The sequence below is a fragment of the Castor canadensis genome, chromosome 9 (genome assembly GCF_047511655.1).
Source record: "Castor canadensis chromosome 9, mCasCan1.hap1v2, whole genome shotgun sequence".
NCBI lineage: Eukaryota > Metazoa > Chordata > Mammalia > Rodentia > Castoridae > Castor > Castor canadensis.
Window position 1 is genome coordinate 59,619,823 of NC_133394.1, and position 13,258 is coordinate 59,633,080.

At 35.4% G+C, this 13,258-nt stretch overlaps 2 pseudogenes; both read left to right on the forward strand.

The window, feature by feature from the left end:
* Positions 1 to 13,258, forward strand: part of LOC141410907 (bifunctional heparan sulfate N-deacetylase/N-sulfotransferase 3-like) — a 173,485-nt pseudogene that overhangs the window by 35,191 nt on the left and 125,036 nt on the right.
* On the forward strand, positions 8,067 to 8,190 carry LOC141411243 (small nucleolar RNA SNORA42/SNORA80 family; annotated as a pseudogene).

Sequence of the window (13,258 nt, forward strand, 5' to 3'; positions counted from 1 at the left end):
CTAGTTGGCAGATTGCTTTTATGTAATTCCTGTAAAGCTGGCAGGAGGTGACTCATCTATAAAAATGCTTCTTTCAATCAAGAAGAGGGTGTCAGAGGGCGAGTGGGTGGTGTCTGAGTGACTAAGTTTTAAGATCTTAGGGGTACTGAAAAAATCTAAGATGAAGGTTTCTCAGGAGATGTACACATGAAAATCTGGATTGTATCAATGAATCAAAGGTAAACTTTGAAGAGATTACTACACTGTTTGTGCTTAGCATTTCTTTCATAGCTCAATAAAAAGGGCAATCTTCAAAACTCATAAAAAATGCTTAGAGTTTCAAAAAAGATGTAGGATGAGACAGCGTTACAAGATATTAAAATTGAAACATTAAGAACATGATATGAAAGGGATAGATACTTCATGAATATGAAACTTATGAGTTTTTCAGAAACAGCCACAAGAAGTAGTATGTCTCTAGAATAAATAAAGAGCCTACTCAGTTTCACATTCAAGTAAAACAACAGAGCTTTCCTACAAATGACAGTAGCATGGAAGAGAATAAAAAAATCTCTATTGAAATCCCTGAGGAGGATTTCAGGTAAATGCAAAGTATCAATATGTCCATGCAGCTAGATAATGATAACTGGTGTTCTCAGTAAATGCACAGTGGAACAGATAAAAGCCACTACAGTAATTGAACTCCTAGAGAGAGCTCACCAGGTTGACAGGGTGAAATTCTTTGCTTAATGGCTTCGTGTTCTGATTTTTCATGAGACCATGATATTATGTCTGTTTTTTTCTTTCTCCTACAAAATTTAAGGGGACAAAGCAAAAACCATAACAAAAGAAAACAATGCAAGGGTCACTAAGATCCAAAAATATATGCATTCCCCTTTCTCTACATATGCAAAACAAAACAACAACAACAATAATAAGTTATAATAATGAAAAGATAATCCAGAATGATTGAGCAACTTGAGCAAGAATAGGTACCTGGATTCAAGAATGTTATCAACGAAGCATTGCAACATCCCCCACATTTTACTGCTCTGTATATTATGTTCATTGGTGGCTTGTCCTATATTTTATAACATTTATTTATTATTTTCAGGAACTGTGTACTCATGAATGAAAATGGAAAAATGAGACCTGTTGAAACTATTCTAAGAATGGGGAGAGGGGGATAAAAGAGAGTGATGGAGAGGTGAATTTAACTAAAATATATTATAAGCACTTTTGTCAATGTAACAATGTACCCCAGTACAACAAAAATATGATAATAAAAAAAAAGTCCAGTGGAAGCATTCAGACAATAGTCTTAGAACAGTCTGAAGATGTTTAGAATTTAAATAGTAATGTTTACATAGGTATGAAGAGAAAAAGGTACTAATAGAAGTTGTTCTGGTTCTGTAATTAATCACACAGTTCCTGAAAATAATAAATAAATGTTTTATTTGAAGTTATCTTTACAAAGAAAAACAATAATTTTCTCAATCAGGAACTGAATTGGTGTCATTCCAGACCCCTCTGGAGCGCTGATCTGGGTCACTGAGAGCAAGTGACTATTTCTTTTGTGGCCTAACAGAAAAAAATAATGAAATCTTTCCCAGTTTTAGAGTCACCTTGCCAAATAGAACTCAAAATGTAAATCAAGCCTACAAACTATTATTAGAAGAAATACTGAGACTAGTCTAAGATTACTAAGTAAATGAATGTGGTCTTAGATATTCTTTTCAATTATTTCAAACATTAAAATACTGAAGTTTATGCTTTAAGTCTCATTTGTGTTTATATGAAACCCCTGCACTAATTACACATCAACTTCTGGTATGCATTTATATTTTTATGTATCAACTCCTCAAATGAGAAACTTATGACAAAACATCTTATACATGGGAACATATTAAGAATGAGAAGTAAAAGACAAACTTTGAGAACAAGGTGGAAGATGAAGTGATAACTAATAAGATACAGTCAAAAAAGAAGCACATGTCATGCTTACTCCATCATGAAGAAAACATGTCACCCCTGATGTTAGGTGACATCTAAGAAGAAAAAAGCCCACCTAAGAAGAAAAGCCACAAAATGTTAGGGTACCCATGGGGAAGGACCACCACCATCTACCACAAATGAAGAAAGCAATTATATATTCACAGCCCACTGAACAGCCTGGCAGAGGACTATCTGATCCTTTGTCTTACATCACCTCTTAGTTCTCCCTTAGGAATGACAAGGCTACACTTATAGTGATACCTATATCTACACCTACATACCTAGTGTAACCCTGCTGATAGGGCTTGAAGGGCATTGAGCAATTCTACATTTGATCTTATTTTTCAAAAGAGGTGATTGTCACATATTTATTTTTAAATAATTATAATTTTTATTAGGATATAGTCATGATATGGGAGGGTTCATAGTGACAATTCCGATTAGACTTATATTGTACATTATTTACATGGCCCCCATCGTCTCTCCCCCTCTCCCCTTCCCCACCCCACTTAAAGCAATTGCAAGAGGTTTTCTAGTTCTGTTTCATATAGGTATATGAAGTCCACCTACCCTATACCATCACCTTAATCTCCTTAGTTCACCCTCCCTCCTCTCCATTTACCCCCCATCTCCTGAGGGGACACACTGTGCCTATTTTATAGTCCTAGTTTTCATAATAAATATGTGAATTGACGTTCAGAGCAGTGTCTCAATGTATGCCCTCTGTGGATGTGCTTTACTTTGGTCTGTTCAATCTCTTAGACTACTCTCCCTTATCTCTTTACTCCCACCCCCCATTTTTCAACAGCTTTCAGTACACATCCATATATCCTCTACCTTCACATCTGTGGTAGACAATACTACTGTTGCTCTACCATTCTCCTTTCCTTTCTCTCTTACCCCAGTTCTATATAGTAGTTACACTGTTACAAATATGTTCTACAACTGAGTTTGTATATGATCATGTTTGTTTTTGTGTATATGTTTATCTTTGAATCTGTCATCCACGAATGAGAAAAAATATGTGTCTTTTGTGTTTTTGATCCTGGCTGACTTCACTTAACATGATGTCCTCCAGTTGCATCCATTTACTGTCAAACTCCATGTCATTATTCCTTGTAGCTGAGTAATAATCCATTGTGTATACATACCACAATTTCATGATCCATTCATCAGTTGTAGGGCATCTGGGTTGTTTCCAGAGTTTATCTATTGTGAATAGTGCTGTGATGAACATCGGTGTACAGGTGTCTCTACTGTATCCTGTTTTGAATTCTTTTGGGTGGATACCCAGAAGTGGTATCACTAGATCATATGGCAGTTCTATCTCTAGTTTTTTGAGGAATCTCCATACTGTTTTCCATAATGGTTATACTAATTTGCATTCCCACCAGCAGTGTATAAGGGTTCCTGTTTTGTCACATCCTTGCCAGCATTTGTTGTTGTTATTACCATTGATTCTGGCCTTTCTAACTGGGGTGTTGTTTTGATCTACATCTCTTTTATAACTAGGGAATCTGAACACTTCTTCATGTATCTACTGGACATTTATACCTCTTCCTTTGAGAATTCCCTGTTTAATTCATGTGCCTATTTCTTCATTGAGATGTTGATTCTTTGGGGCTGAGTTTTTGAGTTCCCTGTAGATTCTGGATAGTAGACCCTTGTTGGATGAGTAGCTGGCAAAGATTTTCTCCCATACTGTGGGCTGTCTCTTGAGTCTGGTGATTCAAAGTTTCAGGACTTTGGTTTCAAAGTGTAAGGTCTTTGATACACTTTGAATTGATTTTGGTACAGGATGAAAGACAGGGATGTAGTTTGCATGTGGATATCTGTTTTTCCCACCTGCATTTATTGAAGAGGCTGTCTTTTCTCCATCGTGTATTTTTGGCTCATTTGTCAAAGATCAGCTGGCTAGATGCATGGGATAATGTATGGATCTTCTATTCCAATCCATTTGTCTTCCTATTTTTTTTGTGACCATAGCATGCTGTTTTTATTGTTATAACTCTGCAGTATAGTTTGAGGTCAGGTATTGTGATGCCTCCAGTATTGGACTTTTTGCTCAGAATTGCTTTGGTTATTTGAGGTCTTTTGTGTTCCCATATGTACTGCATGATTGCTTTTTCTACTTCTGTGAAGAACATTTGATAGGAATTTTGATAGGGATTTGATAGGGATTGCATTGAACATGTAGATTGCTTTTGGTTGTATAGCCATTTTCACAATGTTAATTCTACCAATCCATGAGCATGGAAGGTCTTTCCATCTTCTGAAGTCTTCTTCGATTTCTCTCTTCAGTGGTTTATAGTTTTCATTAAAAAGGTCTTTGGGTTTTTTTAATTAAACTTATTCTGAGGTACTTTATTGTTTTTAAGGCTATTGTAAATGGGATTGTTTCCCTGATTTTTTTCTCAGTCTCTGTGTTGTTGTTATATAGAAAAGCTACTGAATTCTGTATGTTAATTTTGTGTCCTACTACTGTGCCAAAAGAGTTTATAATTTCTAATCATTTTTTGGTGGAGTTTTGGGGGTCTGTAAGGTATAGGATCATGTCATCTGCAAATAGGGATCGTTTGACTTCTTTCGTCCCTATTTGTATGAATCCATTTTATTTCTTGCTCTTGTCTTATTGCTCTGGCTAGGAATTCCAAAACTATATTGAATAGGAGTGGAGAAAGCAGACAGCACTGTCTCGTTCCTGGCTTTAAGGGGAATGGTTTCAGTTCTCCATTTAGTATGACACTGGCTCTAGTTTTGTCATATATAACCTTTATTGTGTTGACAAATGTTCCTCCTATTCCTTCTTTCTTCAGAGCTTTTATCATGAAAGGTTGTTGAAATTTGTCAGAGGATTTTTCTGCATCTATTGAGAGGATCATGTGGGTTTTTTGTCCTTGCATCTGTTTATGTACTATATTACATTTATGGGTTTATGTATGTTGAACCATCCTTGCATCCCTGGAATGAAAGCAACTTGGTCATTGTGTATGATCTTTTGATGTGTTTTTGAATTCTGTTTGCCAGTATTTTGAGAATCTTTACATCTGTATTCATTAAAGATATTGGTCTACAATTCTCTTTTCTGGTTACATCTTTATTTGGTTTCAGAATGAGTGTAATGCTGGCTTCACAGAATCTGTTTGTAGTGTTTCTTCCCTTTCTATTTCCTGGAAAAGTTTGAGGAGTATTGGTATTAGTTCTTCTTTAAAAGTTTGGTAAAATTTGCTGTGAACCCATCAGGTCCTGGGCTCTTCTTTGTAAGGAGACTATCACTGTTTCAATTTCATTGCATGTAATAGGACTATTTAGGTGGTTAATATCTTCTTGGTTCAATTGTGGTTGATTGCATGCATCTAGGAATTTACCATTTTGTCTACATTTCCCAGTTTACTTGAATATAAGTTTTCAAAGTACTCTCTAAGTATTTTCTGGTTATTGATGTCATCATCTATTTGGAACCTGGAACTTTTCAGAATTTTCTTCACTTGAAATGAAAAATTTGGAATCATAGGAGTTACTTTTCCTTAGATAAATTGGTCAGACATAAGTAATTTTCAAGTGTCTCATGAGCTAGTCCAAGTATTTAAAGATATTTCTTTAATTGAGGAAAGATATTTCCAAAAGCACAATCCCAGGCCAAATGCAAGAGATTTTATGATGTGGAAGCATTTTCATGACAGGGTCTGATTTGACCAGTTTTAAAAAGATTAAATTAATTAATATATGTGATTAAAATTATATTTTGCAAATTTAATTAAAATGAGTTTTTTCACTTTGTTTTGCTTTTTTTTGGTTTTATAGCTTAACTGCTGAAGGGCAAAATATGTATTAACATCAAAGTAGATTTTTACAGGATCTGCTAAGATTGTGCATAGAAATCATAAGACCCTATAGACATCCTTTTTTTTTCAGGAATCATGTTAGTCCATAGAGCAAGGTCCCACAAGTATGATGTATAGATAGTAATATGTTCATCCTCTGTTTGCTGCAGCAGTGAGAAAAATACTGAGCTTGGCAATCTGTAAGGTATCTTCCATCTCTAACATTCAGCTCTGCAGTTATCATGTTTAAGATGAATCCTTTGTGAAACCTTAAACAGAGGACTCTCTAGTCAGGTTCTGGTCATCAAACGTTGCCTGCAAACACCTACTAAGGAAACAGAAGACCATCTCTGTGGAAAAACTCCTGGGATCTTTCCCCTCTCCACGGTAGTAATACACAACCCCCACCAGGTGTACTGAAGTACAAACATACAGAGCTAGTGTGAAAGCCCAAAGTATTATTTGGTATTTTTGCATCTGTATTATAATTGACTATTTGTATATCTTTATTGCTTCTCTCCTTTTTTGTAATCAAGTATATGAAATGTCACATTTCTTGTATGAATACCTGTGAAAACATCAAATCTTTTTTTAGAGTTGAGATAAGGGAATAAAATTTTACTGTTACAACTATGTTTCAGCTACTAGACTTTACATAGACTTTACATTATTCAAAACTTAAAAACCAAAGAAATAGATATTGTTACCATTTTTTTCAGAACAAGGAAACTGAGACTCAGAAAAGACATTTGCTAAAGTGAAAAGTTGCTTAGTGTCCTCTGAGCTGGGATGGGAGCCCAGGATTCTCCCTCCAGGAACCATGCTATTAATCATCTTTCAGGAATAGTGTCTCAGTTAGAATTTTGTCAGAAAGTCACAGAAAGTTATTCTGGTAGCTTGGCTTGTCTTGGAGTTTCTGTCAGATGTTACACCATGTCTATTTCTGGTCCTTTCAAATCAGCTGGCCTTTTCTCTTTTCATCTTTAGAGTCACCATCCTTTTTGTTTTTTCCACTATCACTCTAAATGTTCAGTCCAGAGAAGCTGGACTGATCTAAAGAAATATTTTTCCTCAATTTTAGTTCCTTTTTTTGACCCAGAACTGTACTTTAGCTTCAGACGTAACTGCTCTCAATTCCATGTCAGAAGCATTCATCTATTTATTCAACAAATAGTTGTGTCTACTACATGCCCTGGACAGTGTGCAGTGAATGAAACAGGCAAACTCCCTGCTATCTTGTCCCTTACATTCAGTGGGAGCAGGCAATAATGGGCAAGTAAATGTACAGCATAAGACTTGTTAGCAAGTGTGGAGAAAATAATGTAAGGCAGAGAAGATAGGGAAGCATAAGGTGGGGGCATGACTCAAGTGGTAGAGTGCCTGCCTAGCAAGCACAAGGTCCTGAATTCAAACTCCAGTACCACCTTAACTAATTAATTACAGAAGTCTGGGCCTCAGAGGCTAGAGAAATATTGGTGCCAAGTTTTAAAAGAGCATTTTAAATTTTTCAGGAAAAGCCTCCCTGACATAATACTATTTGAGTTTTCTCATAAAAGAAATGTGATTAAAATGTGATAATATGAGGAAGGGATTTAAAGGCAGAGAGAAAGAATAGGAAGAACAGAGGCCTAGAAGCAGGAATGACCTTGCTGTGTTTCTCTAACAAAAAGAAGGCCTGTGGACTGGAGCTAAGTGAAAAGAATGAATTGGTACCAAGAATTACTTCAGTTGTCTATAATTCATTCAAGACTGGCATTTGACTTTAGCAATTTGAACCATTTTCCTGAAAACTTATTTTAAGACTAGACATTTGCTTAGTGCTTTAAAATGTAGAAAGACTTTTCCCAGATATTATCTCATTTTCTCTCAAAATAGCCCATCACTGAGCAATGTGTCTAATCTGATTATTTCAGCAACAAAACACAAGATATGACATATAGAATACACTCAATAAATGTAAGTTGAACTATTAATAAATTGATTTGTTAATTCTGTAGCACAACTTACCTCATCAGCTTTAACATGTTCATTTTTATTGAACAGCAATGATTAAAGTATGATGCAGAGATACTTCAGAGGCTGTAGAGTTGAGGGAGACAGTTGCCACCACTCTAATTTGCATATGTATTTAATTTTGTGGCAATTCACACTTTTTCTGCCTAACTCTTCCATTAGGTTCTTTAGTACCTCTCCTCTCAGTCAGTTTCTACGGACTCCTAATCAATACTTGTTAACTTGATATATTCTTACAAACCAGATCACAAAGCTGTATTAAAACTATATGAAAAATCCTGGCCCTCTCATATTGTTCCATGCCAGAGCAAGCTATGGTTCCAAACCATTGCCTGGCCTCTGCCTGTAGTCTGTTGGCACTGAAGAGGGTTGCACAGTGGGAAAGAAAAGAAAAAAACTATATGAAAAATAAAGTGACTCCAAGTGAGAGCATGAAATCTTTCTTAAAGAATAAATTTGTCTTAGTTCATTTGTGCTACTATAACAAAATATCACACACTGGGCAACTTATAAATAAGAGAATTTTTTTTCCTCCCAGTTTTAGAACCTGGAAAGTCCAAGATCAAGGTCTCTACACATTTGGTGTCAAGTGAGGGCCAATCTCTCTGCTCAAAAATGGAACTTTTATAAGGACCCTAATTCTATCCATGAGATCTCTGCTCTCATGGCTTACTCACCTCCTAAACACCTCACCCCTAGATGTTATGTGCTGAACACTACTCTAGGCAATGCAAATCCAGACAGAAGCCATTGAATTGTGCCATGGGAAGCCAACTGAATTGTGCTAATGAGGAGTGCTAAATGAACAGTATGAACACAGATAATCTCTAACTTATGATGATTTGACTGATGGCTTTGACTTAAAAATGGTGGGAAAGTATACACATGCAACCATTCTTTTTTCACTTTCAGTATAATATTAATAAATTAGATGAGGAATTCAATACTTTATCTCAAGATAGACTTTGTGGTAGATGGTTTTTTCCTAATTGTAAGCTAACATAAATGTTCTTTTTTTTAATGTGAAAAAAATGTAGTGTTGAGAGTATTTCAAGTAACAGGACATGATGTGGGAGATCTATTTTTGATAAATTGATTAAGGGATGCTAATTTGATAAGATGACTCATGAACACTATGTTAGTTTTCTAAGGCTGCCATAACAAAATGCTGCAAACTGGGAGGCATATAATAAACAGAAATTCATTGTCTTGTGGATCTGAAGTATGGAAGTCCAAAGTCACGATTTCAGCCCTGACTTACTTCCTCTGAGACTCTAGGTAGGACCCTTCCCTGACCATCCCAGTCTTCTCAATATAGCTGTCAATCTTTGTCTTGAAGCTGCCTCACTGAATCTCTAATGATGTTATCACATGACTTGTCTTCACGTAAAACCCCATCATAAGTCAAGGAGTACATGTATGTCAATAGTAACAGTAAGAGTAATAAACTAAGAAGAATTAAATAAAGCAGGGAAAAAGATAAAGAGTGATAGGCTGGGCATCTATTTAAAAGAAGATGTTCACAAAAAAAATCAATATCTGAAGTGATAGATATGTTAATTGGCTTGATTCATCTATTTCACAGCATATACATCTTTCAAAACATGACCTTGTACTCTGTGAATATATATAATTTTATTTGCCAATTTATAAAGTTGAGGAAATGTTTCTTTAAAAATGAAAAATAAAAGGAAAAGAATGTGGTCAAGGTAAGCCTTACTGAGATTATGTTTAAGCAAAGACCTAAAAGAGTAAGTGAGTAAACCACATGCATAGCCTTTAAAACTCAGGAAAAAGCAAGGATAGCAATACTCACATTTGTACACTATATTTTTTTTGTTTATTGAGGTGAAATTCATTTACATTAAAAAGAAATCAGTGTCATTTGGCACGTGCATGCAGTGTACAACCACCACCTCTGTCTAGTCCAGACATTCTCATCCCCCCATAAGGAACCCCATATCCATTAAGTATCTGTACCTAATTTTCCCCTGCCTAGGAAAACACCAGTCTATTGTCTGTTTCTATGAATTTACATATTCTGTATATTTCATATAAATGATTCATATAACATGTGACCTCTTATGTGTGGTTTCTTTCACTGAGCATAATGTTTTTGAGATTCATCCATTTGTAACATGTTACGTGTAACGTGTAACCATTTCTTTTTATGGTTGAATACTATCTATTGTATGCATACACCACAATTTGTCTACCTGTTTATCCATCACGTAGACATTTTGATTATTTCCACCTTTGAGTATCATAAATTGTGCTACAATGAACATGTTTGTAGGTATATGTCTGAACCCTCTTTTCAATTCTTTTGGGTATATTCCATAGGATAACTGCTGAGTCATGTGGTAATTCTGATTAACTTTCTGAGGAACCACAGTATTTCTACAGTGGCTAGATCATTTTACAGTCCTATAACATGTGATTCTTAAAGTACCTTTATACTCTATAAGTACTTGCTTCCTCACACCTTATCTTCCCTAGGTTGAAGCTGTTGACTCTAAGTTACCATACTTAACCCAAAGTGATAAACTGATTAGCAGATTGCTGCTACCCATCTACAAGGGACATTCATATTTTCTAAATTAAACTAAAAAATAAACAGAGAAAAAAATAAAGTGAACAAAGATATAAAGTGAAACTTTAGAGGCTAGAATGCTATACTGTATAATTTCTAACTCAAACTACTCCAGCAGTGATAGACACAGGGTTTGGAAAGAGATAGAAGTAGATAACTTCCTATTGGTTCAGTTTTACTGGAAAAGCCCTATTAATACATTCTCCATCACAGTTATGATTGATTGAACAGTCAATAGTATAGATAGATAGATAGATTTAAGGAATTGGCTTATGCGATTATAGAAGCTGAGAAGGCTCAAGATATGCAATCACAAGTTATACACCCAGGAAAACCAACTTTGAAAGCCTGAGAACCAGGCCTACTAGTGTATGTTTCAGTCTAAAGGCCAGAAGGCTTGGTGTACGTTTCAGAGCTGGGCACCTGTGTCTCACAACTGTAAGCCTCACTAATTGGGAAACTGACATTGGGAGGATCATGCTTCTAGGCCAGCCCAGGCAAATAGTTAATGAGAACCAGTCTCCAAAATAACCAGAGCAAAATGGACTGGAGGTGCAGCTCAAGCAGTAGGAGTGACTACTTTGCAAGTGTGAAGCCCTGAGTTCAAGCCCCAGTTCCATCAAAGGAAAAAAAAAGAATTTATGTTTCAGTTTGAATTCAAAGGTAGAAAAATACTGGTGTCCCAACTCAAGGTAGAAGGGGAGGAAGAATTCCTCTTACCTGTGTTTTACTCTGTGCAGTCCTTCAACTGATGCACAAGGCCCACTCACATTATAGAGGGCAACAGGCATTACTCAGTTTATCAGTTCTAATATTACTACTGTTCTATACAAACCCCCCTCAGACACCATGCCTCATCCAAATTAACACATAAAATTAAAAATCACAGAGTACTTTTGAGCAAACACAGTTTCTAGGAGCCCAAATAAAGTCTGATTGATCCTCATGTATTCATTCTTCTATGTGATTTCCAATTTGAGAATTCACAGTACCAACTTCTTATACAGCTCATGAAATCATCTCATGCATGCTGTACAGTAAGAATTATGATAAAAGATTTACTCTAAAGTAAACGGCAAGACTATAAGTAAATTATAAACTATCTTGAATTATTGAATTCAAGGAATAGAATTCTGATTCTTAGAGCATGGCATGAGGTCACTGATATTGATATCTCCCATGATGCTTTGGTCTTGCTTCAGCAACAATGCTCAATATCCTGGGTTGGAATCCAGGGATTTGTATTTTATTTACATAGAAGTTTGAGAGGCACTGAAATAGGTTATGTCTTCACAGAATAATTTGAAATTAAATGTTTTGTGATTTTTTTAATTTCAAATGTTCAAATTTTATCAAGACTCAAAGCATTTTATGAAAATGAAATAGTAAAATAATATTCAAAATAAATAATGTAATCATTTTCAATATTTATGATTTCATCACATGATCAATCAATCAGAAATTCTTTCATGTCCCTATTCAGCAAATACTCACCCTGGTTTGCTCATGACATCAGGCTGGACGGTGGGAACGCAGCAGTGAACAGGATAGACAATTGCGACCTCTTGGAGTTCACAGTGAGGCTCCAAACTCACTTTTCTTTTCACATATCACACAACTCTTTTGGAGGGGATATCTAGGGGTCATTGTCAATGTGTGTGTGCTCACAGGTATTTAGCATTTTATCTTCTTGAGCAGAATAAATATGCTGCTAAAGGGATTTCCAAAATACCTGTGCAAGTACTAAAAGAAATTTGCCCTAGAATAGTAAGTGGATTGAGGTGCCTCTGTCCTGTCTTGTGAAATCCTACACTTCACTTCTTTTTTTGCTTTGCTGCCAAAAAGCAAGTATTTTAAAGTATTAAGATACTAAAATTATTTAAATGATAACATACAAAATCCCTTTTCTGTATAACTAAATGAACGAGACATAGATAATGGTTTCCCAAAGATACTATATTGTAAGGAATTGTGACCTACTTTTTACACTTACTTCTTCTTTTAAAAGTATGTTAGTATTTGGACTATGTAAGCATATCAACCATAATCTAAATAAAATATGCATAACCATTCTCACTTAGTGAGACTAGCACTTAATAATTTTCTGTTTCCTTCTCACATATCATTATCTGCCAATTTTGCTTCAACAAATGTTTTAGGAGAATCATCCCTTACTATGTAATTTAAAGTTTATGCATAATTTATACTGTGGAACATTTAAAGTATGCAATAAAAATAATTTGAGAGTACTATGTAAATCTTTTCTCCTTAGCTTTCACACAAACATTTGTCCTTATTCTGCTGATACAGTTCAAACAGAAATGAATGAACACTGGGTGCAATTTGAATTCCCTACTATCATGTAGAAAGAAATACAAAGCCCATGAAGGTTATATAGATAGCTGATAGATAACATTCCTCTGTAGTGCTGATTAAACAATCCTAAAAGTACTAAGGATCAGTCTGAAATATATAATTTAAAATTTTAGACCTTTGTCTTATTTTTCACATGGGTAACAAATAGGAAGAAATAGGAAATGGAATTTTGTGACAGGATAAAAATTTTTAAGGTTGGTAGAAGAAAGTGAAAAAGGTTTCACTCATAGAGCTACAACTCAGTTTCTACATGTTAGGAAGGGTTTGGGGGCGATAACTGCTTTGTCAGTTGATCATCACACCAGACCTGCTATTCAGAAGGGAACCGTGATCTGGAAAGAGCCAGTAGCTCATCCAAGCTTACACAGCTGTCAAATGGCAAAGTCAGAATCCTAAGCCACTCTTATTCTAAATCTGCTACTCATTCATCGTGCCATGTTGGTGAGGTCATGTTCAAGGACTTGGCCTTCAGCAGATG